The 26,778-nt window shown below is 35.3% G+C and overlaps 3 long non-coding RNA genes across 3 annotated transcripts; 2 read left to right on the forward strand and 1 right to left on the reverse strand.

Annotated features, from left to right (window-relative positions):
- Nucleotides 1-490: 490 nt before the first annotated feature.
- LOC128237518 (uncharacterized) lies at nucleotides 491-4,061 on the reverse strand. Its single transcript, XR_008261624.1, has 3 exons — nucleotides 3,868-4,061; nucleotides 1,848-2,050; nucleotides 491-683 (listed from the first exon to the last, which is right to left on the reverse strand). It is a non-coding gene; the product is annotated as an uncharacterized LOC128237518 (long non-coding RNA).
- Nucleotides 4,062-9,237: 5,176 nt separating this feature from the next.
- Nucleotides 9,238-12,912, forward strand: LOC128237519 (uncharacterized). Its single transcript, XR_008261625.1, has 3 exons — nucleotides 9,238-9,339; nucleotides 11,746-11,822; nucleotides 12,467-12,912. It is a non-coding gene; the product is annotated as an uncharacterized LOC128237519 (long non-coding RNA).
- Nucleotides 12,913-22,023: 9,111 nt separating this feature from the next.
- Nucleotides 22,024-25,989, forward strand: LOC128237520 (uncharacterized). Its single transcript, XR_008261626.1, has 4 exons — nucleotides 22,024-22,139; nucleotides 22,560-22,666; nucleotides 23,839-23,915; nucleotides 24,585-25,989. It is a non-coding gene; the product is annotated as an uncharacterized LOC128237520 (long non-coding RNA).
- The last annotated feature ends 789 nt before the right edge of the window (nucleotides 25,990-26,778 follow it).

Below are 26,778 nucleotides of genomic sequence, written 5' to 3' on the forward strand. Positions count from 1 at the left end.
GTGCAAAAAAAGTTATATTCTAACTGAACTCTGCATCAATATTCAATTATTTTTTATTGGATTTAGGAAATGTCTTTGTTTTAAAGGGTTCATATAAATTAATGCATTTTTTTCAATTTAATGCATTATCATGCTGGACTCTGACATTGATGGTTTAAACAAAGAAGGCATATGATTTGTGTACAGATTAAACATTATTAATTATTAATGTGTTCTTTAATTAATAGACAAGTGGCAACAATTTCCCCAGTTAAAAAAGCTTACATTTGTATATCTGCAGATTAATTATTTGCATTTCTTTTGCTTTGATCATTTAAGTCAAATGAGTTAGACATGATAATGCATTAAAATAAGAAATATATTTTTTGGCATCAAATTATAGTGTGTGCCTTCAATCTAGAAATAAATTTCTTCTCAACAGATGCTAAATTATAAAAAAAAATATATAAACCAAGATTTTGATTATGACATACCTGCATAGTTAGTGGTCTCCATAACTGCTCAGAAATGCTCCCTATGACAAACTAAGTGCTGGTGTATGGCTGGGTAATAGTGCTGCTCCAACCAATAGTGCAATTCTTCCTACAGGTGGACCAGCTCCTCAATATGGTTTCTGTCATGGCAGTGATAACAGTATGTAATAACATGCCCTTTTCTACTTTCCAGAGAATGAATCTTCCAATCTAAATTACAAATTTCAGAACAAATATATACATATGCACATGTAATGTTGTTAAAAACAAACCATTTAGATGCCACAAAACTGTAAGATTTTAGGTGAAAATTAAGCCAAATAAAAACATTTAGTCATTTAAAGCTGCACTCTCACAGATTTACTGTTTTTACAACTTTTGTATTTTTGTCTTGGAATGACCTATTTTTTTGCTAAAATATCTGCAAACCAGTGATATAAGACTACTGACAAAATATTAGATTGCAGACTTCCATATTTCAGGTCGAAAACAAAGGTTTTATGGCTTAAAGCGTTACTAACGGTTTAAGAAAAATGCATAAAACATTTTGAACTTAAATATAAACATTTTCTGACAAATTTATTGTCAGCAATCTAATATGAATGGTTAACATGCATTATCACATAAATTGGCCCGTTCCAAGACAAAAAATAAATAAAGTAGTCAAAACGTTCAATCTGTAAGAGTGCTACACTCTCAGTCACAGATTGAAGGTTTTGACAACTTCGTTTACTTTTTGGCTTGGAATAAGCTAATGAAAAGCAGTATGAAAACTGATGAAATAAGACTGCTGACAAAAGATAAGATCATGTTTTTTATATTTACATTTGGAACTATTGGTTTTATGGTTAAAAGTTAACGCTTTACTAAAAATGAGATTTTTGGCACAGAACATCATCTTTTGACCTTATTAAAATAAGAAAACAGCGTTCCAATATTTTCAGTTGTCTTTTTTGACTGAATTAATATAAGAAAGCAGCGATCCCCTTTTTCCAGTTGTCTGTTATGTCCAGTGTTCAGAAATTCGCATAAAATAATTCATTACAAGACCAAGAAATAAAAAAAAGAGTTGGTAAAACAGACAATCTGTGAGAGTGCAGCTTAAACATATGATATGCATTATCAGCCAAGTGCAGACCTACTCACATCCTGGCTACACAACCAGTACATTCATCAGCTTTACCGATTCGAACCAGGCACATTTATATTGGTAGACTAGCATTTTACCATTCTGTGCTGGCCAGTAAAGTTCTCATTTGAATTAGAATTCAAAATGTATATACCTTTGTTCATTTTATTTGCCAACTCTGTTTCAACTGAACTTCCTAAATGAAGAGAAGTTTCAAAAAATAATTACAATATCTCAGTAAATACCTGCATTTATGTGTTTCTTGTGCAATCTGTCAGCTTTTGTAGGCTCAGGTTTCATTTTGTCCACCTCAATACTTGTAATCTTCTAGTCTGATGTACTGCCATCCAATTTTTAAGTCAGGTCAGGCAGCCATTTCAGCTTTGTTCCAGTTGATTGTATCAGATGATGTTAACAATACTAGCCTTGTATCCAGGCACTTCTCAATCTGAAAGTTTACAAAAGAACATGGCCTGTAATATTTAATAAAAAAATCATAATTGTTTACTCATGGATGATGGGTTCTAAAGTAAACCTTTGAGAAAAGATGCTACTGGTATGGTGCTTGAACCCACGACCATGTGAACACTTGCATGGAGATCTGTCAAACTGAGCTAACTGGGTAACTGATTTTTAGGCAGCTCCCAGCTTGGCTCTACAATTGACAGGTGCATTATACATTATAGAGACAATAAATCAAACACTTGAAGCACTAGTCCAAATAATAGTAACTTAACTGATCTTTTTACAAATTTTGAAATGGCATATCCTTCACATACAATTTTTTTGTACCAAAAGTGGGTAGCTATTCCGATTGGGATTCCGGGTCAGATAATTAAATATATCTAATATATGAGTTATGTACACAAAAAATAAAAGCTGACGAATTATTATGAGTTTGATGAGTGTTTTTCTTCATTTCATACTGTCAAAACATAATGATATAAACTGTTATACATGAAGATCACCTGCAAGGCTGCGGTGCATAGATTTACATAGATGTAAAATGGTTGTGTTTAAATGCATTAAATGCTTGTTTTGTGAAAAAAAATCTTTGCACTTACATGGTAATAAGTAAAATACGAAAATAAACCTTTAATATCTATTTCAAACATATAATACTTATCTAACTACGATTTCAATATCTTTCAACCCCCACCCTGTTTTGCACCAACCCGATTAGACGTAAGGGATTGGAAGAATCCCATATAACACGTCTATTTTTTTAGACTATTGAAGCATATATGTTCTTTTTTGATGGTTGAGACGTTTCAGGTTAAACAACAATTAAAAATGCGAAATAATTTTAGTAAATAATCAACTCTGAATTAAAAGTAACATGAAGATGTTGTAGTGAAGGATTTGCCATATATATATATATATATACATTTTTTTTAATCGTAAAAAGAGTCCGTCAACGTACAAATATTTAGACTAAGAGATGTAGATCAGCTAGATGTACCTTCTTGTCCAAAAAATTGTACGTTGACAGATTTTTTTACGATTTTTGATACAGCAAATCCTTCACGTACAAATTGTTTTGTACGAAAAGTGGGTAGTTATTCCGATCGGGATTCCGGGTTAAGGCATATTGCATCTATAACATATCATAAAAACAAGAAATATTACCAGATAATGTTATTTTATAAAAATTCCGTAACCAAAAAGTAATATCAAGCAAATAATTATGAGTTTGATGGTTTTTTCTTCATTTCATTCTGTCAAAACATAACAATATATACATGAAGGGCACCTGCAAGGCTGCAGTTCACAATTTTACAACAATCGGAACATTTCGGCCATCAATTGTAACAACTCGCCATCTTCGGTAAGCTTCGAGATAGTCAATCCCTGTTGGATACTGGCTGAGGTGTTCAGATTGTTCGGCCAAGGCCGAGTTGTTACAATGTATTATCTCGAAGCTTGTCGGAGGTGGCCAAATTATTACGATTGGGTCAAGTTGTTCCACTTGGCATAATTGTTGTCTGTGTCAGTCAACTTTCCTTTTAATGAAAAGGTAAATAATGTGTTTTAATGCATTAAATGCTTGTTTTTTTTTAGCAAAATAGCTTTGCACTTCCATGGTAAAATATGAATATAAATCTTTACTTTATTATCCATTTTAACCATAAAATACTTCACTTAATACAATTCCAATATTTTTCAAACACCCCCACTTTTTGCACAAAACCGTTTAGACTGTAGGGATTGGAAGAATCCCGTATAACACGTCTATTATTTCAGACTAATGTACATGTACTGTACCTTCGTGTCCGAAATCGATCACTTCCTTGGAGCTCATTTCTGGATTGTCTCCATCTAAATTTAACATTTTTAGACGCATACATTGATGCCATTTTTGCTTCGATTGATGTTAAAGCAATAGCACTAAATACAGGTGGGTTATTTTGTAGAAGAACGTGTTCGAAGTAACATTCAATTTCATTTCCGCATAATCGCCGCCATATTGTGTATGACTTAAAAACTACACCCTATAGTCCAAAATAACAATAGACATAACGTTGACACACTGTGATAGGTATAATCCAAATAATTTACTCAAACAAACACAATAGTTCGATTGCTGCTGAAAAAAATCATTTGAAACATAAAAGCTATTTCACAAAATATTACATGACATGAACTCTTTAACCGCGTATGATTTATTTCTTAATAGCTTTCATTCATAAAATAAGTTCTTTGCCGGGGTTTGCCGGGTCAGTCTTGAATGCTGGGATATGTGTGACGTCACACGGGGTGCAAACATGTGGTGTAGCTTACTATTGGATGTAGGGTAAAATGACTTCGTATGTAAATGCTATACTTTCATTATTTTTCATTATATTGTTCAATAAAACTCAACAAATTGTAACGGTACAACTATACTAAGAGTAACACGCAATATTTGTCATAAAAAAGGCAATAACGCGTTAAATACACATAAGCAGGTACTTGACGCCCCACATTCACGTAAGTAGTTCTGTTGCTACGCAGGTGGTGTGTATTAATATATTCATGTTCAATATGTCGTGTCAGGCGACTAGTCGCGTTTCCGAAATACCGCTCTCTAAAGACTGTCGGCTTGCAGCCGACAGTCTAAAAAATGGTTGAAACAATGTTTCTAGTCACGATCCTTTCAGGATTACGTTGGAATTCATAAATGGGTGAAATGGTTTTGAAAATATGCTCTGTGTATATGGCAGAGAAAATGGTATTCAAAATTGAAAAAAAAATATCAATAACGGGTTAACGAAACAAAAAATGATATAGATTGACAACATAAGTATATATTAATGTAATAATGTGCACGAAATGCAATATTTTTAAAAAGGATTATATCAATTCCTTTAAAAAGGATTAAAGCAGCATAATTACCACATAACACTTGTATCCGCATGTATGATGTATTCAATAGTTACTATTCTTATATCAATGGATACCAGACATTTACGCAAAATTTGGTTTATTCTAACAAAAAAGTCAAAACGGTCAATCTGTGAGAGTGCAGCATTAAAATAAGTTGTATTTAAATGTTTAGATAATAATACAATAGCGACAAGAACAGTATCATTAAGTTTTATTAGAACACTAAACCCACTTTCAACAATGTACAAAGTCTTATGGACACAAAGAAACATGATCACTTAAACGAACATCTGGGTATGTATCATTGTCACAATATATTTACCTGTTTTCTCGTATTTCATTATGTTTTGTTGTCGTGATTCTAAACAAAATCAAGGTTTACCAGCTTGCTACGTGGCAAAATGCAATCCATCAATTGTAATGACATTGTACACAGGGGCGGATCAAGTATTTCACGTTAGAAAGGGGCGTTTCTTAGGGGGCGTAACCAATTGACTTCCGCCCTTCCCTCAGAACGGAAATTTCTTTGGTTGCAAGTATTGGCGGGGAATTCGGGGGTAACTCCCGCACGAATATTTTAGCATGTTCTAGTCCAAATGGTGCATTTTTAGCGTGTTTTATTACTTTTTTCTCCTATATTGAAATAGAAAAGTAAACTTGGACGAGTTTAAGGGGCGGATGCACCCCCCCCCCGCCATGGAGCCGCTAGTGGTACATGACCGGACATGCTGCAACTGTAGTTAATGACATCTCATGTTATATTAATGAGAGGTTCCCCAGTGGACTACCTGTTAATAACTTTGTACTTAGAAACATGAAGCAAAACTTGTATGCTTTATTAAAGTACTTTTCTCACGTGAACAGGCGTTTTGATGTAATGCAGGTTCTTAAATCGGTATTTCCCTGTGGCCTGAAACTAATGACTTCCCATTTTAAAACCTTTAGAAAAACATAATACCCAAACAAATTTCACATTTCTAGTGCAACGAAATCAGCTTTTATAAAAACTATCATTTACGGTATTTCAATCATGATCAATAAGTGCGCATAATATTATCTTATTCCCTATTCAGGAGTAGCAGAGCATTGTATATCAGGGCCGTATTCAAAAAAACAAGTTAGATCAATCTCAAAGAGTAGAATCTGAGTGTATTGCTTGGACTGTAAAAATAATTGACCAATCGACTGAATGGAATACCACACCTTCAGGGCCAGTATTCAATATTGATCTTATCCTTATCCTTAAACATGCCTTAGTGATTCCATTCAGCGTATTGGTCAGCTAAGTCTAAAGGCCAATCAATCGCTTAGTTACAAAACTTAATTGTATTAAGTTCAATCTAAATTGCTTATTGAATACGGCTACAGCTGGCCTCATTTTTAACAAGAATGTTCGAGAAACTTGGCTTTTATAAAAACAAACTCGAATCAAGACAAGTAGTTATAAGGCGTAAAGCATTATTACAATTTCCAATGGAGAAGTGTATATGGATATGTTTTTAGATTGTAAGAAAAATGAATACAATCGAACAATTATTTCAACTTTCCTTAAACTATGTTGTAAGGGAAAGATTTTGTCAAAGGAAAACACTGAGTTTGAAAATCGCTATATATCATCGGGCATACCTGTCGCAAACTTTAAACGATAAGGGCGACAGGTAAACATATAGCACTTAGCCTAATGCTCAGTTAGAAACAGGCAGATAATAGGCAAGAAGGCACCAGGGGCGATATTCATAAATCATTAAGTTATTTCTTTACTTGAGACAATTTCATAAATTGTTCATAGCCAACATAAAACTCACGTATAAGTGTGTGGGTTTCTAACATAAAAGTATGTACTTTAATTAAAATCAATGAGAATAAAGTACTGAAGCGATGATATGATATGATACGTTAGAAACTTAACTTTAAAAAAATGTCTTAAGTTTATAGTAACTGACTTTGGATGTTTTATAATAACCGAGCCTGATATCAACCTTATATTCCACATATCTTTTAAGTGTCTCTTATTTCAATCACTTACAACTTCAGTGCGGCGCCATTATTCCAAAAAGGATGAATAAATGTCGAAAACAATGGTTCTAATGAAGGATACCTATTTTGATTTGAAAGAAATGTGCATAAAACACAATATTTCTACCTTATGAGACTAGTAGATCACGGTAAATCTTGTAGCATTTCAGCTATTAGATACAAGGTTGCAGTAGTGTTATCAGTAATTAATATTTTCCATAAATGCATTATTAAGTGAGTAGTTAAAGGTTTATCAGTCAGAAATATATGTTTGTTATACATTTGTATGCATTGATATTTAATAAGAGTGTCGCTCGCGTCTTTGGCATACGGAAGATGGCACCGACCATTCGATATTAATGTAATACTAGTAATCATTTGCATACAACAAAATATTGCCAATTAATTATTATTATCAGTTATTCTGAATAGTTGTAGATGCATATATTATAATTATTAACATGAATTATACAATCTACAGTTACATAAAAGTAGTTTTACTGGCATGTTTCAAAAGTGTATTCAATGACTAGGCCCATACGGGCATCTGTTTTAACAACAACAAAAGACATGTGCAGACTAGCATAATCACAAATAAATGTTCAGGCGATAATATTTCAGATACATTTAACATTAAACTGGGAGGGGAATAGACACCAGATGATACAATTGCAAGAAAAATTAAAGAAAACGATCATAATTCTAACATAAAATTGATATCATTGTGTACAACGCATTGCACCTTAATTACTGCTGTATCACATCGCTTACAACATATGTTTATTTCAGTTTTTGCATATTTTTCTAATTCGAAAATTTAATAGGTCTCTCTACCACGTTTATCCCAGTAAATTTATTAATAACGTCGGTATATGTATCTGTACTTATCACATGCCTCACCTGCTAAATATACACACTATAAACTGGGAAACCATTATGCGCTGTTTTAAAAAAAGTCAACGCAGCTGAGACAGGAAAAAAATATTATTTTCATTATGTAAAGTAATATATTATCGGCCTCATACTAGTTCCTTTTTACAATTCTATTCGTTGTTATAGGAAATACTGTTTGCCAATTTAGGAACAATCCAGTGTCTTGTACACGAAACACATTTAGATGATGCATGAATCTGCAAATCTGCAATCACATACGAAAGGCATTTTATAACAATAAGGAAGTAAATAAATAAACTACTGTTTTCCGACGATAAAAATGATCTATTTTCATATATATTGGTAATATTTGGGAGTGGTGTTTTCATTATAAATGAATTTTGCTTATTTTGCATTTTTCTTTTAGTTCCAGCACTATTTATGTACTAAAATGTAAATCGCAAGAAGTGTATCTCTAATTTGTATTTGATTAGATTCATAAAAGCATTTGAATACTCTTGGCTGCCTTTTAATGAGAATAATTGTTATCTTAAAGATTTGTTTACACATTGATATTTTTAAGATCATTAATTAGGCAATTAGTCTGTCAGTGAGTTTTTAAGCCGGAATCCGTTAATTGCCTTTAGGTTAATTACTTTTTGCAATCACGATCAAGAAAACCAATGATATTGGAAACAGCTATGAGATACAAATCACAATTTCAACCGCATTATACTTTATTTTATCTAGTTGATGATCGTCCAATCACCGTAGTCTTCATTTATCGATAACGTACTAGTCATGTAATTAGACGACTTAAACCAATGTAAAAACATGTAGTAGCCTACAGGACTTTATGCAAGATTGTCGGGAAGAACATAGTAAATATGACTTATTAAAAATACACTAGTTTCAGATCTCAAACGGAAAACGGATTTAGTTAACTCTTTGTTCAAATTCCTTGTTAATCATGTGTTTTTGTTTCAGTTTTACATTCTATAATGCATGAACACGCTTGTAAACTTGTTTTGTAACAATGAGTGTATACATAAAATAAGAAAATGTGTACCAATGTTCAAAAGTATGAAACAAAACCAAGAGATAGACCCAATGTTTTTCTGTACATTTCTCTAAAGTAACATAGCTTTAGTTTGTATGTAAAGGGATTATTTTCTTTCATGGTAATGTCAACTTCTGAATGGAAAATCCAATCTCAAAATGAATTCGGTAATTGTCCGCAAGAGCGTGGAATACAAGGTTGTTGCGAGAGAGTTATTTTGGGGAGCAATGTATACACCATCATGCACAGCCAGTACATCTTATATATTAAAATTAAAACTAGATTTTGAAAACTGGGTTCTATATTAAATCATTTTTGTAGATACGTATGACCGGAGCATGGTCGTCGGTTCACAGACCTCAAGCTGGGTGTGCTCGAGAAATGGCCGTTCGCCGATGTCTCCGGATCATTCTCTGTCCAAGGTATGGCACCCTGAGCATGGCAGGCGATCAACAACTTTAGAGATTGGTTTTATAGAGATATGGCCCTTTGCCGATGTCTCCGGATCCTTCTCTGTCCAAGGTATGGTAACCTGAGTATGGTAGTCGAATCACAAACTTCAAGCTTTGTTTCCTGGATATATTTCCGTTCGCCGATATCCCCTGGGACCTTCCCTATCAAAGGTGAGTGGAACTGGAGCATGGTAATCTAAAATTTCGTGCGCTCGAGAGATGGCCGTTTGCCGATGTCTCCGGATCCTTCTCAAGGTTCAAGGTATGGTAACCTTAGCATGGTATAAACTCGTTAACTTGGTGTCTTGGAGATATTGCCGTTCGCCGAAACCTCCGTATCCTTCTATCAAAGCTATGGCATAGTCCCTGGTTCACAGACATCAAACGATGGCCGTTCGCCGACAATTTAAGCTTGGCCTCAGGCAACTAAGTGCGGCCGGGGAATGCGATTTCTAGCTTGGTATCCTCAACAGATGGGTGTTTGTCGACGCTTCCAGATCCTTCTACGCCACAGGTAAGAACTACCGGAGCATGGTCGTCGGTGCAGAAAATCCCAGTTTGATGTCTTCGAGAGATGACCGTTCAGCAATATATCATTATCTATCAAAGACGAATAAACATAAGCATGGTCGTCGGTGCTGAAAATCCCAGTTTGATGTCTTAGAGAGATGGCCGTTCAGCAATATATCATTATCTATCAAAGACGAATAAACATGAGCATGGTCGTCTGTTCGCAAACCTGAGGATGATGTGTTCGAGAGATGGCTGTTCGCCGATGTCCTTCTCTGCCAAATATAATGGTAACATGCGCATGGTAATCGGTTCACAAATTCAAAAGTTCACAAATTCCAAGTTAAGTATCCTAGAGCGATTGCCTTTCGCCAACGACTCAAGTAAATTAGTGTTTGACCATTTTACAGACCTCAAGCTTGGTGTCCAAGACACATGACTGTTAAGCTACGTCTCCGGGTTCTTTTCGGTCAAAGTTTTCGTCACAGTAATCGTTTCACGAATCTCAAGTTTTTGTTCACCGTCGTCTCTGGATCCTTCTCAGTAAAATGTAAATGTGACCGAGCATGATCAATGGTTCCCGGATAACTTGCTTAGTATGCTTGACAGATGGCCTTTCCCTGATATCTCCGGGGCCTTCTCTATCAAAGGTGATTGTAACTGCACCTCGGCCTTTCGTTCACAGATCGCAAACGTGGTGTCATACAGAGATGGCAGTTCGCCGACATCTCTATGTCTTTCTCAGACAACTAAATGTGACAAGAACATTGTTAACTTTTTCAAGAACCTGAAGCTCGGTGTGTTAGCGAAACGTTCGGTCAAAGGTAAGTGTTTTCGGAAACGTGGATCTCATGTTTGGTGTCCTAAGGCATGGCCGTTCGCCGATATCCAATATCCTTCTCAGGTCATAATGTGTGGTTGGACCTACACGTAGATCAAGTGTCACCGGGTCCTTTCCGATCTAAGGGCAATGACTTTGGAGCATGGTCTTTGTTTAACGATTTTCAAGTTTTGCGTTCTAGAGAGATTGGTGATTTCAACGTCGCTGGGGTCTTCTCATCCACAGGTAAGCGTGACCGAAGTATTGTCGTCGGATCACGGAAATTCAAAAAAGTGTGCTACAGATAGATTGCCGGTCGCTGACGTCTCCGTAACCCTCTCAATTAATCGTACATAACTTGAGCATGATCGCCGGTGAATCGATTTGAATTTGCCATTCTATAGAGATGGCCGTTCGCCAACAGCGACAGTGTAAATAACCTTTTTACCGTATGCTATTTTTGTCAGCCACGGATCCAAAATTAGTCCTAAGGGTCTTGGTTAATGAACATCCTCTTCCTAGGAACCGCAGTAAAAGTTTTTCAGACGTCGACAAACAGCACATTGTGTAGGACACCAAGCTTGTAATCCGTCCGCCGCCGAGCATTCCCTGGCCACACTTAGTTCTGCTTTCAAGTCCATGGTTGAAACATGCGCTGTTCTGTTCACCCAAGCTTGTTTCTAAACGTAATGTTAAGCACGGTATATATTGTTCTTTCACTCGTCGTTGGTTGGAATTTAAGTGTTTTTTGCTGGTCCTGTATAGTGTTTTTGTTTGTTGTTTTATTAAATGTAATATAATACCATTTCGTGATACTAAGAAGCGATGTTGGTGACTAAACTGCAGGGCATTGACAGTGTTGCATCCGTCAGTTTCATTTTCATTTTCAATATGGATGCGTTTCCTTCTCGTAAATTTATCTATCTTTATAGATGAAATTCTCTGCAGAAGGTATATATTAGATTTTTTTGTCAAACTGTTTTTGCTCTGGAGAAATATAGATAGATAAATAAAGTATTGTGTAAAATGAAGAGCATTTTTTTCAGATTCGTTCGAGGTTTTTGTGAATGGCGAACTTCTGTTTTCTAAACTAGAGACTAAGGAATTTCCACAGGAAACACAGGTATTACTGCGGCATCCTACATAAAGATGCTGGTAATTTTTATATTGAATTCACCTTAGCGGCTATTAATAATCAGTTTTATACTAATTATTACAGGAAAGAATTAACGTTAAGAAGACGAATCAAATAGTGCGTTGTTCGGTCTTTTAAACTCGTTGAACGTACATTGTTAGAACCTCATGCATTGTTGCATGAAATATCAAAGAATCCGTCAATTTGAAAAAAATATTAAGAAATGTAGAACGCAAACATGTCGTATTTGATGACATTTTGAGGAGTGGGTTCTTTTTAAAAAGGCAAAATGTTTTGTTATAGATGTTTGGGTTCTTTTTAAAATGGCAAATGTTTTGTTAAAGATGTTTGGGTTCTTTTTAAAAAGGCAAATGTTTTGTAATAGATGTTTGGGTTCTTTTTAAAATGCCAAATGTTTTGTTATAGATGTTTGGGTTCTTTTTAAAAAGGCAAATGTTTTGTTATAGATGTTTGGGTTCTTTTTAAAAAGGCAAATGTTTTGTTATAGATGTTTGCGTTCTTTTTAAAATGGCAAATGTATTGCTTTAGGTGTTTGGGTTCTTTTTAAAAAGACAAATGTTTTGTTATAGATGTTTGGGTTCTATTTAATAAGGCAAAATGTTTTGGTATAGATGTTTGGGCGAATCTACGACAAAGTCAACAAAATACCAGACGACCAGCGCCGTGGATCTTCCACTCTTTGTACATTATTATAAAACTCTTCATTTTAAGTGTCATCTATGCCACACTTTAGTTAATTTATTAATGGAAATATATACTTGTGGCATTAATGCACCAATCAATGTTTGGCCAACGGGTGAAAGGGGGCATCTACGACCTTCTGGACAATGACAAATTTCCCTGCTCCCGGGGTGGGATTAAGACGATTCATTTTGAATTTTGTCTAAATTCCTTGGGTGTGATCATCACCCATCGGGGTATCAAAATATTGGGATAAGTGCAAAAGGTAACTCATCGTCGGATACCAACATGAGACCAGTTTAATTTCTCTAGATTCATCGAATTGAGTGCAACGGAATTGGTCGGTCGTGGGTGCCCGACGACGAAAGTACCTTTATGCAAACACATTTTAAATAAATCCAAAATAAAACTTGTTTAAATTCTGAAACACATGCCACATATTAATGTAAGGCCGGCGACCCCCTAATATCGGAGTTGATACGTGACATAATATGATTGAACGTTACAAATAGTAAGAGCGAACAATTATTATTATAATTATCTTCTCAAAAATCAGCAAGTATGAAAGCTGGTGTCTGAAAACCGACACTGGTAGGACCTAGCTTGATGATTAGCTGATTTTTAATAATAAGATAATAATAATGAATGATTCTCTATCGTACCTTAAAAATGTAAAGCAACTATGTACATGCTTGTTCAAATATGTAAACCTGTATTTTTGATTTTGTATATTACTATGTATGCTATAAACTCGTAATAAAATTGACTCAGGAAATTATTGTTATTGATATAGTGTATGTATTGAACGAACAATGCGGGAAATGGTCGACACCAAATAACAAATCGACCATCTCCGACAATTTTCGAGATTGAAATAGGCTTCCAGATATTCGAAAATTTTATTCGGCCGCCGGCGATTAACTGAAATATCATAACGCTGTGTAGACCCATTATATAGCATAAACAATGTACTAAAATAAATGATTTAGATTCGTGTCCAAATAACACTTTGGCATAAAAGAACTTTCACGACATGTAAAATGCCACCATTCCTCCCTTTAACATACGTCCCTTGACGGAGGACAAGTTTTCAATAAGGACGCCGCCATGATAGACTATTTTTAAGACCCGTATCATTTGTCGTATAATGTCCGAGGTGTTCCGATTGGGTCGACACAGGCAGGGGCATGATTCAGAAATAGAGCGAGCAATTTGTTGAACTTCACCATGATATATTTTAAGTCGAATAAGAATAACCATTGTGATGAGGTAGTGGTATGTTCAGTGTAACTGAAAAATAGTAATGTAGCCCTTAAAACTGACACCGGGTATTAATATGTAACTCCAGAGTGACATTTTATGTCACTTTTATAATATTTAACATATTATTTTATGTTTGTTATTTTTGATTTTATGTTTGTAATTATATTATGCATGAAACTAAAGCTGATCATATATTTCAACATTGTGTAACTGTACATATGCCGTGAAACTGTCAGATCATATGCTCTTGTTGTTCAACTAGGCGACACTAAAGGTGTTTGTGCCCTTAATGTCACTATGTCACATAATCCATAGAGGTTGAAACACTTTTTACAGCTAAACATGTTTACACACAATTCAGAGAGTGTATTGGTTGGAACTGTCTGTAGTTTCATCCCAGCAACTCCTAGTCCATTGAATCAGGTCTCAGACCACAGCTACTGTTAGCTTGGGCTCCAACCCGAAGACAACCTCTGGTTGTTCCACAGCTACCAATTCCCGGAGCGTATCGAAGTCTCTTCGGCTCAGCTTGCAGGATATGATGCCTCCCGTCAATGTTGGGAGCGACGGATGCATGCGATAATTCGTAGCACTGCAACACCATCGCTAGGTTTTCGCTCCACACAGAACGCAAAGTCTTTGTAATAAAATATGTTATCATTAAAATGCGTTTATAAATGTGTACGTGTATTAATGAAATAAAATAATAATCAAAAGTGTGTTTTGATAACAATCCACAAGTTCGAAAACTGTGTCATCTGGAAAAAACATTTTAACAGCTAATAAAATACTTATACTAGGTAATTGCATAATTAATACTTAAACTCCTATATAAACCAGTGGCTAAAAAACCAGGATGCTTTCTCACAACAGACACCATGATGAACAACACTGTATACTAACCATGATGTGATCTCGCTGTGTACTATGCGATTTAAAATTTAAATGACGTAGACACGAGTGACCTTCACAAAGGAAAAGCAGGACGAAGAACAGGGAGGCACAAAATATATTTCTAACAATCCTGATTATACATACATGTGATAATTTCTTGGGTCGATTCCTGGACACCCATCGTAATGTCAACGCACACTAGGGGGGTCCGGGGGCATGCCCCCCCCTGAAATTTTTTTAAATGGGGAACGTCTGTGGTGCATTCTATAGCATATCTGGGGCTATTTTAGTCGTTTTTAACGTCGGGAAAATGTACCTATTTTGACTGCCAAGACGTATTTTTTACTTGACATGGTTGTTTTTTTTCTGCATTTTCTTGAAAAAATAAAACCACCAGATATTTTCCCAGGCTTTAAATGAAGTGCTAACCAGGAGGATATGCAGTCTACTTTCGGTTTCATCAAAACAGGAAATTAACAACTATACGGGCACCTGTTTTCCCGCGCTTTTGAGAACATGCGTTACAAAATATTTATTTTTTCATCACATTTAAAACGTTTGCAATTTATGACACACAATATTTTTCAGACGATAAAGAAGATTTTCCAGTCGATGAGCTTTTTTCCGTTTGGAGATGCATATAATTTTGATAGAGACGTGTCAACAATCGGCTGTATAAAGCGATCACGTGACTTACCATGGTCACGTGATTAAAGCACTCTATATAACCACCTGTAAACCCCATATCGTCAGTTTTATTTCGGCGTAAAAATACACACGATAGTTCGGAAAAAAGGTCAAAACACTAAAATTCCTTATGGACGCATAAGTTGTTTAAAGTATAACGACGTATCGACTTTGAAATTTGAAAGGAATATGGGATGTTTTCCGTGTTTTAATTTTGTTTTTTTTTTACTAATTTTGTCACTTTCTTTGAACTTACCTTCATGCTCGTTTGTTGGTAAAATGTGTGAAAAATATCAATTCATCAATTAAAAGCTATCATTCATAAGACCAAACAAATCCATATGAAAACAATGAATTTGTATACAAGAACCCTCCCCCACTCGTTAAGCACAACAATAGGCCGATAGATCAATTATCGGGTGATTGACGATGACCTCGACGACACGCGTACCAATTAACGGATTAGTGTCAACATGTCCTGTGTTTTACGACCAGTGTCCCGGACAGGCAAAATAGCTGACTTACATTGGTAAAATTAAGATAATCGATTCCGATTCCGAGATTATTTTTTTTTCTTTTTTTTTATGACTTTCCGGGACAAACATGCACCCTCCGTGACTCCGTGACAGAGATACGATTTCCGGGACAATCCCGGACGTCCGGGACGTTATCACATGTATGCCTGATAATTAAATCAGTTCACTTAAGCGTATACAGTAGTTAGTATGCAGTTATAACCTTAAATTAAACTTGAAACTCTGCTAAACTATTAAAGCCGTTCAATATTTATTCGTTCATGCCGATATAATAAACAAAGGGAAATAATTACTACATGGCTTAGATATAACTCCACTGTAGGCAGTGTATTTAAATGCCAATATAATATATTAAACCTAGATTTTTAACCGATTAAACGGCTCATGGGCCAGTACTTAATCGTCATTCAGCTCGGGTTTCTGTAGGCGGAGCTTTAACTTCCTCGCTCTTTATCTATAGGTTAACCCGTTTCTCTTTTTAACATAGGCTATGCGGTAGTGCAGCTCGCCAAATGAGGTATCGTTACATTAGTCTTAAGATATATCAGGTTGAAAATCATGTTCAAATGGAGCCTTAGTAATAATCAGGTGTAATGACCCTGTACACATCCGCACATAATATAACTGCACCTAATGGCAATTCATGTTTCCACAATGATTCACTGAATGAATTGCCATTAGGTGCTGTTATAGTATGTGCGGATATGTACAGGGTCATTACACCTGATTATTACTAAGGCTCCAGGGCTCTGAGTGAACCACAGGTTAATTACTTCTTCTTTTCCGAAATTATGAAACCACTTTATGCATCAACGCACAAATTGAAAATAAAAAACACACTACAAATGCCCTAATTTATTTCATATTTCTAGTGTAATATTTTTTTCTATGATAATTCTTGGTCAACCTTATCCCGTATTTATCAATAACTCTTAATACATGTATGAAACATACCATAAAACCAGGAATTAGCGTGATTGATGCTACTTCATTGCACTGGCGCTATCAATGAGTTGAAGAGCACTGTAAATATGATTCCTGTCACACTGTCAGGTTTTTGTCTACGAATATAGAAAAAGGCATTCTCATTCATCAGAGGTTCGGCAATGCTAAATCTAACGCATAGCGTCATTACTCTGGTGTACGAGATTGGGGAAAAGGTGTCGGTGACATTTCATCCCCTTGGCGCAGCATTCTAGAACCTGATTTTACACATGAATTTATATTTTCTTACATATCTTTGACTGTTTTTATTATAAAATACATGAAGTGAGTCAAAGGCTTACAAGTGTTTAAAAGGCAATAACAAGATTAAATCAATCATAAAACTGGAATTGGTTAGATTTGTCGTTATGTTTTCGAAAGAAGGGAAACGTGTTACCTAATATTAATGACGCTCTGGTGGAACAAAATGGCGTAGTCACGCGACTAATTGTTTTAGATGTTTCATTAATTGCATTTCGCACCCCTACCCCCCCACCCCCCCCCACCCCTGAAAAAAAGAAAAGAAATAGAAAAATAAATGAAATATAAAAAGAACAATTTCTCATCATAAAATAACAAAAATGAGTCACCATGAGTGGCATTGATGATTGTTCATGGAGAACATGTTATGTTTATGTGATGTGTTGTCACGGGATTTTGCTTCATGTTGCTGGATCTCACCTTAATGCGTAGTATCGGGATTTCCAGGGATGTGGATTCTAGTTTTATGTTTTTCTATTTTCGAAATAAGTTATTTTACTTTTTGTAGTAGAAAATGTACAAGACAAAACATAATATTCATATTTCAAAGGCATTTTGCATAATTTTATCTCGGTTAATGATAGTCAATTCTCTTACGCCGCTTTTATTAATAACTTTTAGCATTAAGGGCCTTCCATAATTCAAAAACTCGTTTGAAGGACCAAAACAAAATCTTTGAAATAATCATTTTTCATGAATTTGTTTAAGGTTCAATATATCCAGCATAAAACATTTACCCGTTGCAGTATGTGTAGCTGTAATTAGGAGTTGAGCAAGTACTACTAAGAAAGATTTTATCAGATTTCTAATTAAAATGTATTGCATCTTTTAAAAAGATATCATCAAGAAGTCACAAGACAATGTTGATAAGGTAGTCTGGGACATTTTGACACATAGGCATGTACGTGCATATGCCAGTTTGGATGGTGGTCACCAAGCCGGATACGTTGGTTTTCCCAGGTTCTCCGATTTTCCCCACAACACAAAACCGCACTCACACGCAGCACCGTGCCAACGATAAGTTAACTAGTAAGAGGAGTTAAGCCGTTCAAATACTTGCGTGCGAATATGTTATTTACTTATACCGCACGCTAATTATATAAATTTGTCTTTGACAAATAAAACAAAACAGTTACATCAACCACTACCGACGATATTGAAAATAATACCCTCTCTCTGTAGCCCTCGTATCAGTATTTACTCATTCTGGATGTGGGTTCCGTAGGTATTATAATTTGATTTACTAATATTTTATTGCATGATGATACATTTACAAAATACATGATGAAGAAACAACACAGAAACAGAAACAGTGCAATGTAACAAAGCTTAAGTTCATGTAAAAATGACATGCAAAGGGATCGGGCCATGAGTTTTTCCAACATCAGTTACGGCCCTTTTCTAAGTTAGTATGATCTAACCTGTCCGTTACTTAGGAATTGAAGAGCATTGTAAATATTACACATATTGTCGTGATAGTGTTTCAGGGGACCTTTACCACGGGAACAGGCTGAGTATTACGCAAGAAGTACTCATAAAGTGGATGTTTAAAGGTCTTGATACCGCTTGTGATAAATTGTGTAAAGATGAGTTGTCCTGGTGCTGACTATTAGTTCTGCACTTACGCAAAAAAACTTAAGCGTTTCTAAGTAATGTACATTAAGTGCTTAAATCGGGATTTTCCAGTGATCTGAGACTAATTTTATCTCATTCGCAAGTTGAAAACCATAATGCTCAAACAATGTTCACATTTCTAGTGCAATAATTATTATCTTATCTTTTAAAAATAATCGATCAATCCTCTTATACCGCTTTTATTAATATTTCATTTAGTATCCATAAGATTTAATTCCACAAAATAATGACATAAGGACGATGGTACCGAAAGTTCAAAAATCACATACAAATACAAATTAATTGAACTGACTAAACAATATAATTCTAATTCAATATTGATTTGCATCCAATGAAATACCATGAAATCAATAGTTTCACTCTGAAACGCTGTAGATGCATGGTATAGGTTTATAAAGTATACTTTACATAATCATGCAATAAATTCTTTCTTTTTTTAAATTTCAAGTTTTATTTAAGGACAAGGCCAATATGAAAATCAGTTTTAAAACTATATAAGTACACACTGGCTTTAACAGAAAAGAAACACAGTTTGAAAAATAATAGTTGCGATAGATATTAACGTCATCTTGATCAAATACATATTTATGAGAAATTCATATACAATTACATACGTTAACCAAATATAGTAAAAACGATGTGAAAAAATATAACTGTTTACATGAATCACTAATACAGATAGTTCCTTATATTAGACAACAGCTACCTCCAGCCGGCCAATCATAGGCATGCATGTGTTTGATAAATCTCACACACAACTGTTTTTCTGTCGGATATTTCAAATGGTAAATCTCGTGCAAATCGTGCACCTACTTATGTTACAAGGACGTTCTTAATACTACAGAAATGTTTGTTTCCTGTGCCTTCCTGACATTTTTCTCATACAAATGTATGGTATCGGACTGAGAAACAAGCAATACACTTTCTGTTGTCTAAGTCGGATAGATCACGAGTAGCCGTTTGATATGGAATTATACTCGTGATCTACCCTATACATATCAATGTCAATGTTTGGAGTAACTTTTGGAAGTTAAAAGTATACTGACGGAGGAGAAATCATGGGTTGCATGTATTTCAGCAAGGCGGCATGTTCTTGATTCCATATGTACTATACACGAAATATCAAATAATAAATATATAAGAGTGTATCACGTGTGATTGGTGTGACGAACATGGTCAAACATGAAGACATCGGTGCTAAGATGTATCAGCACGTTTCATAATGCAACCTATCTATCGTCGTAAGGTTAAACATATCAATTCACAATTTAAATGACAATTTAATTATTGTTATCTTAATGATGTGTTGGCACATTCATTCCAGAATTGGTGAACTACTGGACCCACCGTAATATGTAACATAACATAACATACTGTTCATTCTGATGTAAGCATGTACAGCTTATTATTAAATACACACTTGTTTATAACATACATACATTTTGACATGAGAGTATATAATACAAAATGTAAGATATTACACAGGGATGATAGGCATGTTCATAAACCTGGCTTGTTAACTGGACTCAGCATCTTGTGTCAGGCGAGACCAGGCGAGGCAATATTTTATTCATAATCAGAAAAGAAATGTCAATTGATTTAGCTTAGTTTGATTGAATCAGTCAACACCAGTAAAATACAAATAATTTTAAAAAGATGCAAAACAAATAAACTAGCAATTGAATATCTATCTACCAATAGACTGACTTGAATACATGATAAAAGAGAAGTTCGTGCATACATAATGTAAACAGGCGTTTGAACTAATTAGTGCAAATGGAATTTAATAACTTATAATTGGTAAAATAGAAAAGCATGTACCAATAATTGTCACGAGTTAATGCAGATATAAATGTTAGTTTATCCCAACTGTGTATATGCACCACAGCTATAATGTCGTGTAGCGCTAGCAGATAGAAATGTTTTATTAGTGTTTTGCTTTGTTTTTCATATATATTATTAGAACCAACAAGTAGGTCATAATATCCCAACCGCAATACATACTCCACGCAATGATAACTAGGCCATATTTATACTTTCTGAAAACTGAGTGAGATCATTGCGCAATACTTTTGTAAATATTAGCAGTATTTTTGTACTGATTTGATCCATAATGACAGATTTATGTGCAATGGAATACATTTCCTCATATGGGTCTCTCTTGTTTTATTAAACATAATAAACAGACAGCTTAACTTATAAAAAAGGTATATCATTGTGTTACAGTATATCAAAGCTTATACTCTCAATATGTATAAAATATGGCCTAGCATGGTCTAGCCCGAAGCAAAATGCTGAGACAGCAGGCCAGGCCAGTATTAAATCATGCCGCTTAATACTCTTAATCCCAAGCCGGAATCCCTCAGACTTCAGGTTAATTTTATCTTAATCCTGAAAAACCGATACTGCATTGCAAAAAATACGATTAAGATCCTACTGCAATACCTACTATTTTGTCTATTACATCAGAAGGTTGATGATCGTTTTATCTCCTTTTATCGCATTTATAAATAACGTACTAGTAATATAAATTCACGAACATGGGCGATATAAAGACATAACTTGCATAATAACACGTAACAGTTGGGGGAAATGACACAGAATATATGACTCTTATCATTTTTTGAAATGGAAAACTGATGAAGGTAACCCACTATAAACGTTCCTTGTTCAGCAGGGAGTATCTGTTTTACGTTCTGAAATGCATGAACGCGATTGTAAACTTGTTTACAGCTCATATATGTATGACATGAGAAAATGTGTACCAAAGTACAAGAAGACAGAAGTAGGAAAGCCAAGAAATGATCATACTCAGTTTTGTTTGCACATTTATTAATATCTTTATGTATTGTCCAAGGTTAAGTTAATAAGTCAAAGGCCGAATCGAACTCGTACGGATAAGGGAAAACGTTACAAAAGCTTTGAATAAAAATAAGGCATTTGTTAATTAAGAAATATAACACACCACTTAGGGTTATTTGACATTATAAGGACCGGCCAGTCAGCCACCGAAAGTGCATATGGACCGAGGCGTTAGCCGAGGTCCATTCACCTTCGGGGGCTGACTGACCGGTCCTGATAATGCCATATGGCCCGAATTGGTGTGTTATATTTCTTATATTATACCGAACATTTTTCATTACATTCAATATTTTAAAGCGATTTAAATGTGTTTTATTGAAGAAAGCTAATAATGTTTACTTGCGACAAGTTTTCGCCGTAGTGGAAATAACAAGCCGCACTTATGGACCGCTGACGTCATTAAACTGGATTTTCATCAAAATACAGTGATGTACGGCCGGATCGAGTTTATATATACAAAGATGGGATACAATTATGTGAGGTATAATATTGCCATGAACATGATTTTAAGAAAAATCGTTAAATGGACTATAGTCAATAGCATGTGTATAATAACATTTCTCGAAAACAAAAATGGGCTGGACCAAACCCCAACGGGGAGAATCCAACGCCACCAAACAGTTTCAGTTTGTGGTTCCGTTGTAATTATATATTAAACACTATTTCAGTTTGTAGTCCCAATGTGGGTTTATGTAAAGGGATTATTTTCTTTCATTACATTCGTCTATTTCTGAATTGATATTTCAAAACTAAAACGAATTCAGGAGTTGTCCGAAAGATATACCCTGAACGATCAGGTTGTTTCTATGCAACCCTTTCGGTGCGAGGTGTTTGCATTTCTTATTTCTCTGAATAAAATCTAAATTTTGAAAAGTGCGTCCAGATTTCTTTTCTTTTGTAGATACGTATGACCGGAGCATGGTCGTCGGTTCACGGACCTCAAGCTGGGTGTGCTCGAGAGATGGCCGTTCGCCGATGTCTCCGGTTCCTTCTCTGTCCAAGGCAAAGGTAACCTGTGCATATTTGTTAGTTCACGTATTACAAGCTTGATGTCCTTCAGATATTGGCAATTTGTCGTTCGCCGACGACTCCGGATCCTTCTCTGTCCAAGGCAAAGGTAACCTGGACATATTTGTCAGTTCTCGTATAACAAACTTGGTGTCCTAGAGAAATGGCCGTTCGCCGACGTCTCCGGTCCTTCTTTGTCAAAGGTAATGGTAACCTGACTAAGGCTGTCGGTTCTTGTATTACAAACTTGGTGTCCTAGAGATTTGACCGTTTGCCGATACCACTGGGTTCATCTCTGTCAAAGGTAATGGTAACCTGGGCATAGTTGTCGGCTCACGTATTGGATGTACAAGAGATATGGCCGTCCGCCGATATCCCCGGATCCTTCTCCGTTTAAAAAGCATAGTTGTCGTTTATGGACCTCAAATGGTAGTTCACCGATGTCTCCAGATCATTCTCAGTTAGAGATAAGAGTGACCCTAGCACGGGCGTCGGTTTACGGATTGCAGGCTCTATGTCCTCGAAAGATGGCCTTATGCCGGTGTCTCTGGACTTCTCAGTCAAATATAAGTGTGGCCGGAGCATGGCCATTGGTATATGGATCTCACTTAATTGGTGCCCTAGAATGATGGCCGTTCGCTGATTTCTCCGGATATTTGAGCTGAGGAAGTAGATCATCGGTGGATGATTGTCAAATGCAGGCCAAGACTTTGAGGGTAAGGATCATGGTACATGCACACTCCTACTCGGAACCGAAATTATTTTGGCTCACCGAGTGAGCCCCAAAAGCTGGCTCAATAATCGGTATACGAGTTTGAGACCTCCACCTTGGTAGATTTTTTTGGTAAATATGTATAACATCAAGATATATATTTCTGCAGTTCTAGTTACAAATCACATTTAAAAGACCATGGCTGATGTCAGGTAAAAACTGAATCGAGATTTGTTCCTTCGTGCTTGTTTTTAAAAACATTGTTTAAAACATTGTATATGTTTTGCATTGTCCATATTAGATGTTTATATTATGTTTTTAATTTAGATTTGCAATAGCTTCAAAGCTATAACTGGAAATATGTCTAAGTTTGCCTGTTATAGTTTCATTTGAAAACCATGCGCGCAAAAGATAGTAAACAAGATTTAATAAAATGCATGAACACGATCTTTTGTTGCAGATTCGTTCGAGATATTTGTGAATGGCGAACTTCTGTATTCTAAACTAGAGACTAAAGAATTTCCCCAAGAAAAACAGGTATAACTGCGGCATCCTTCATATGGATTCTTTTAGTGATTATATTGAACCAATGTTTACAAGTAATATATAATCAAAGGGATACAAAAATAGTAAGAATTAATTTTGAAAAAGTGAAGGATTCGAATAGTTTGCTGTTCGTTCTGTGAAACAACTTCTGCATGGAAGTACATTACTACAAACTTTTAAACTTGTGTTCCATTAAGATCATTTTTCTTTTTCTTTTTTATAAGCCCAAATTCTTGCATCCTGCGAGTATAATCACAACAGCTATCATCATTTTAAAAAGCATTTGTACGTTTTATTGTTAACGTTATTATTCTACATTCTCCTTAAAAAGTTTGGACAATGAACTTCATTTAATATTCGTTCATTAAGATACAAGAGCGTTTTTAGGATTTTTATAGTGTTAAAAAAAACTAAAATAAATTACACACAATAATGCCAGTAGACAATGAGTCAACCGTTAAAAATAGATTTACAGAAAAACCTTTATTTAGCGATGCGGTATTTCTGGCGTTGGAATACCAAATGCACAGTATCAATATTTGAATGATATTGAAGACGTTCGTTCTGCTTGATGAACACAATCATATTTTGATAAGCTAAATATAGAACATATTTTGTCATGTGGTTTCTTTTGTTTAATGAATGTGTATTTTTTTACAGATGTTAGGACGAATCCATGACAAAGTCAAGGGAAGACAAGTCGAAAAGCCGCGTGGATCATCTTCCTTTTGCACACTATTATAAAACGTTATTTGAAATGAAATTTTCCCACATTTTATTAAATTAGTCCATGCATGCAAAATTAATGTATACATGTAGAATAAGTGCACCTATCAATGTTTGGCCTAACGGGGAGGCGTAGGGACACATATACATAGGGGACTTTAGACATTGAGTTATTCTCGACGGATGGGGTTTATCTAAGACCCGTCGACTTGAACTGCCACTTGGTAGATAGTCTTGCCCGTCTGTTTCCCAAAGGGTATTTGATACCGGGATCAAATGTAATCCCAGGGATTTTGACAAATTTCCTTGCTCAATGGTTGGGTTAGCAATGCCAACGCGATGTTGAAGAATCAGGCGGCATTGGTGCTAATTAGCTGTGTCAGTGTACTTCACAAGGTCACATTATTAGAAAATATTAAATTTAGCTACGTGGTCACAAATTACACAGTTATCAAAATATCGCTATTTTTTCTGTACAGAAACCATGTGCTTTTTAGTTTTGATCATTAAAAACATAGTGGATAAATGTTTGTTTCAGTGTAAGATCGTAATATATTTCACCGAGTGAGCATCAATATTCATATAAAAAGTATTTCGCTGTTGGTGTTCTCTTTAATAGAAACAGTGAAACATCAATATTTCAGTGATACATCTCTTTAAACCACCGGAAAGCATATAATAGAAATAAATTAAACATGATTATGCATTAAATATGAAAAAGTATCAACCTACAGTATGCAGCTTTAAGCAACAGCATCTTAACCGTGAACTTATGAAGTACACTGACAAAGATAACTCCAATGCCACCCGATTGTACAGCTTCGCGATATTGTACGCATGAACCATTATCAAACAAAATGAGTATAAATTAATATTTTCTCACGTCCATGGGCGGCCTGTTATGCTAGGCGTCTCCCAGCTAGAGTGCAAATGTCATATAGCTGCGAAAGGTTGTTGCATTGCATAGTTATATCTGAAATATAATTAATAATACCAAATAATTAATGTTTATATACATCTTTATGACTTAAATGAAAATTACAAATTATTTAACCCTAACCTAAATATTTTTCAATAATTTATTCACTTTCATACTTTTTCAAGCAGTTAGGTTTCAAACTCTATTCTATCCAACTCAATTCAATACATTTATTTGCTATAGATTCCTTGATGACATTTTTAAGTCCGTCTTTATCCCTGGGGTAATAGATCGCATCCGGAAGACCAGAAATTGGCCCCCTACCCACTCTTCATCACATTTGTGTTGATATGTTATATAATACGGGTGAATAACATGAAATAACCGAGCTTCCAATGGTCTTTTTCAGAAAGGCTCCGTTTCTTGCACAGTTTTAATTCCACATGTTTTCTAATAAAAAAAATCAGCAAGTATGATAGCTGGTGTCATAAAACCGACAGTGGTAGGGCCTAGCTTGATGAATAGCTGAATTAAAAAAAAAAAAGATATAATAATGCTAATGAATGAATTTTCAATATTGCATTATACCATTTGTAACACAAATGTACATATATTTGTTGTAGGTGTACAATTTTTTGTAAGTGAAGCGAAATAGTAATAAAAATGGATTCAGGAAATCCTTGTTATTGTTTTAGTTATTATATGGCACCTCCCGATTGTATGTCTCGAAGTCATATTACAACTATTTCTTTAGATGTATTGGTAGTTTTGTTTTACTTTTCGCTGGTTTATAATATGCATGGAGCTAAAAATGATCCGATGATAGATATCAAGTGCATAATGCTTCTGGTATTTAACAGTTTGGCCTTAAGGTGTTATGACTTTTTATTGTTCACACAATTCATTGAGGTTAAAGCAATATTTACAGCTATAAAAACACGAACCTGAACATATGCTTAATATAGCTCTCTGTTGTGCCCCCGACAGGGCTCAAGTCACAGGTACCGTCCTCATCTTGCGTCCCAGCTCTTCTTCTTTGCTGCTACCAATGCCTGTAGCGTATCGGAGCATCTATAGCTCAGCTTCATGTAGATAACGCCTCAGCGACTGACGGGTGCGCTATCTACCTGTGCTTCGGCTGTACGGAAAGCGACGCTTGATGAGCATATTGTTGCAAGGTGTAGTTCGGGTGCGCCAAAACTGGCACTC

Source organism: Mya arenaria, chromosome 6 (assembly GCF_026914265.1).
Source record: "Mya arenaria isolate MELC-2E11 chromosome 6, ASM2691426v1".
Lineage (NCBI taxonomy): Eukaryota > Metazoa > Mollusca > Bivalvia > Myida > Myidae > Mya > Mya arenaria.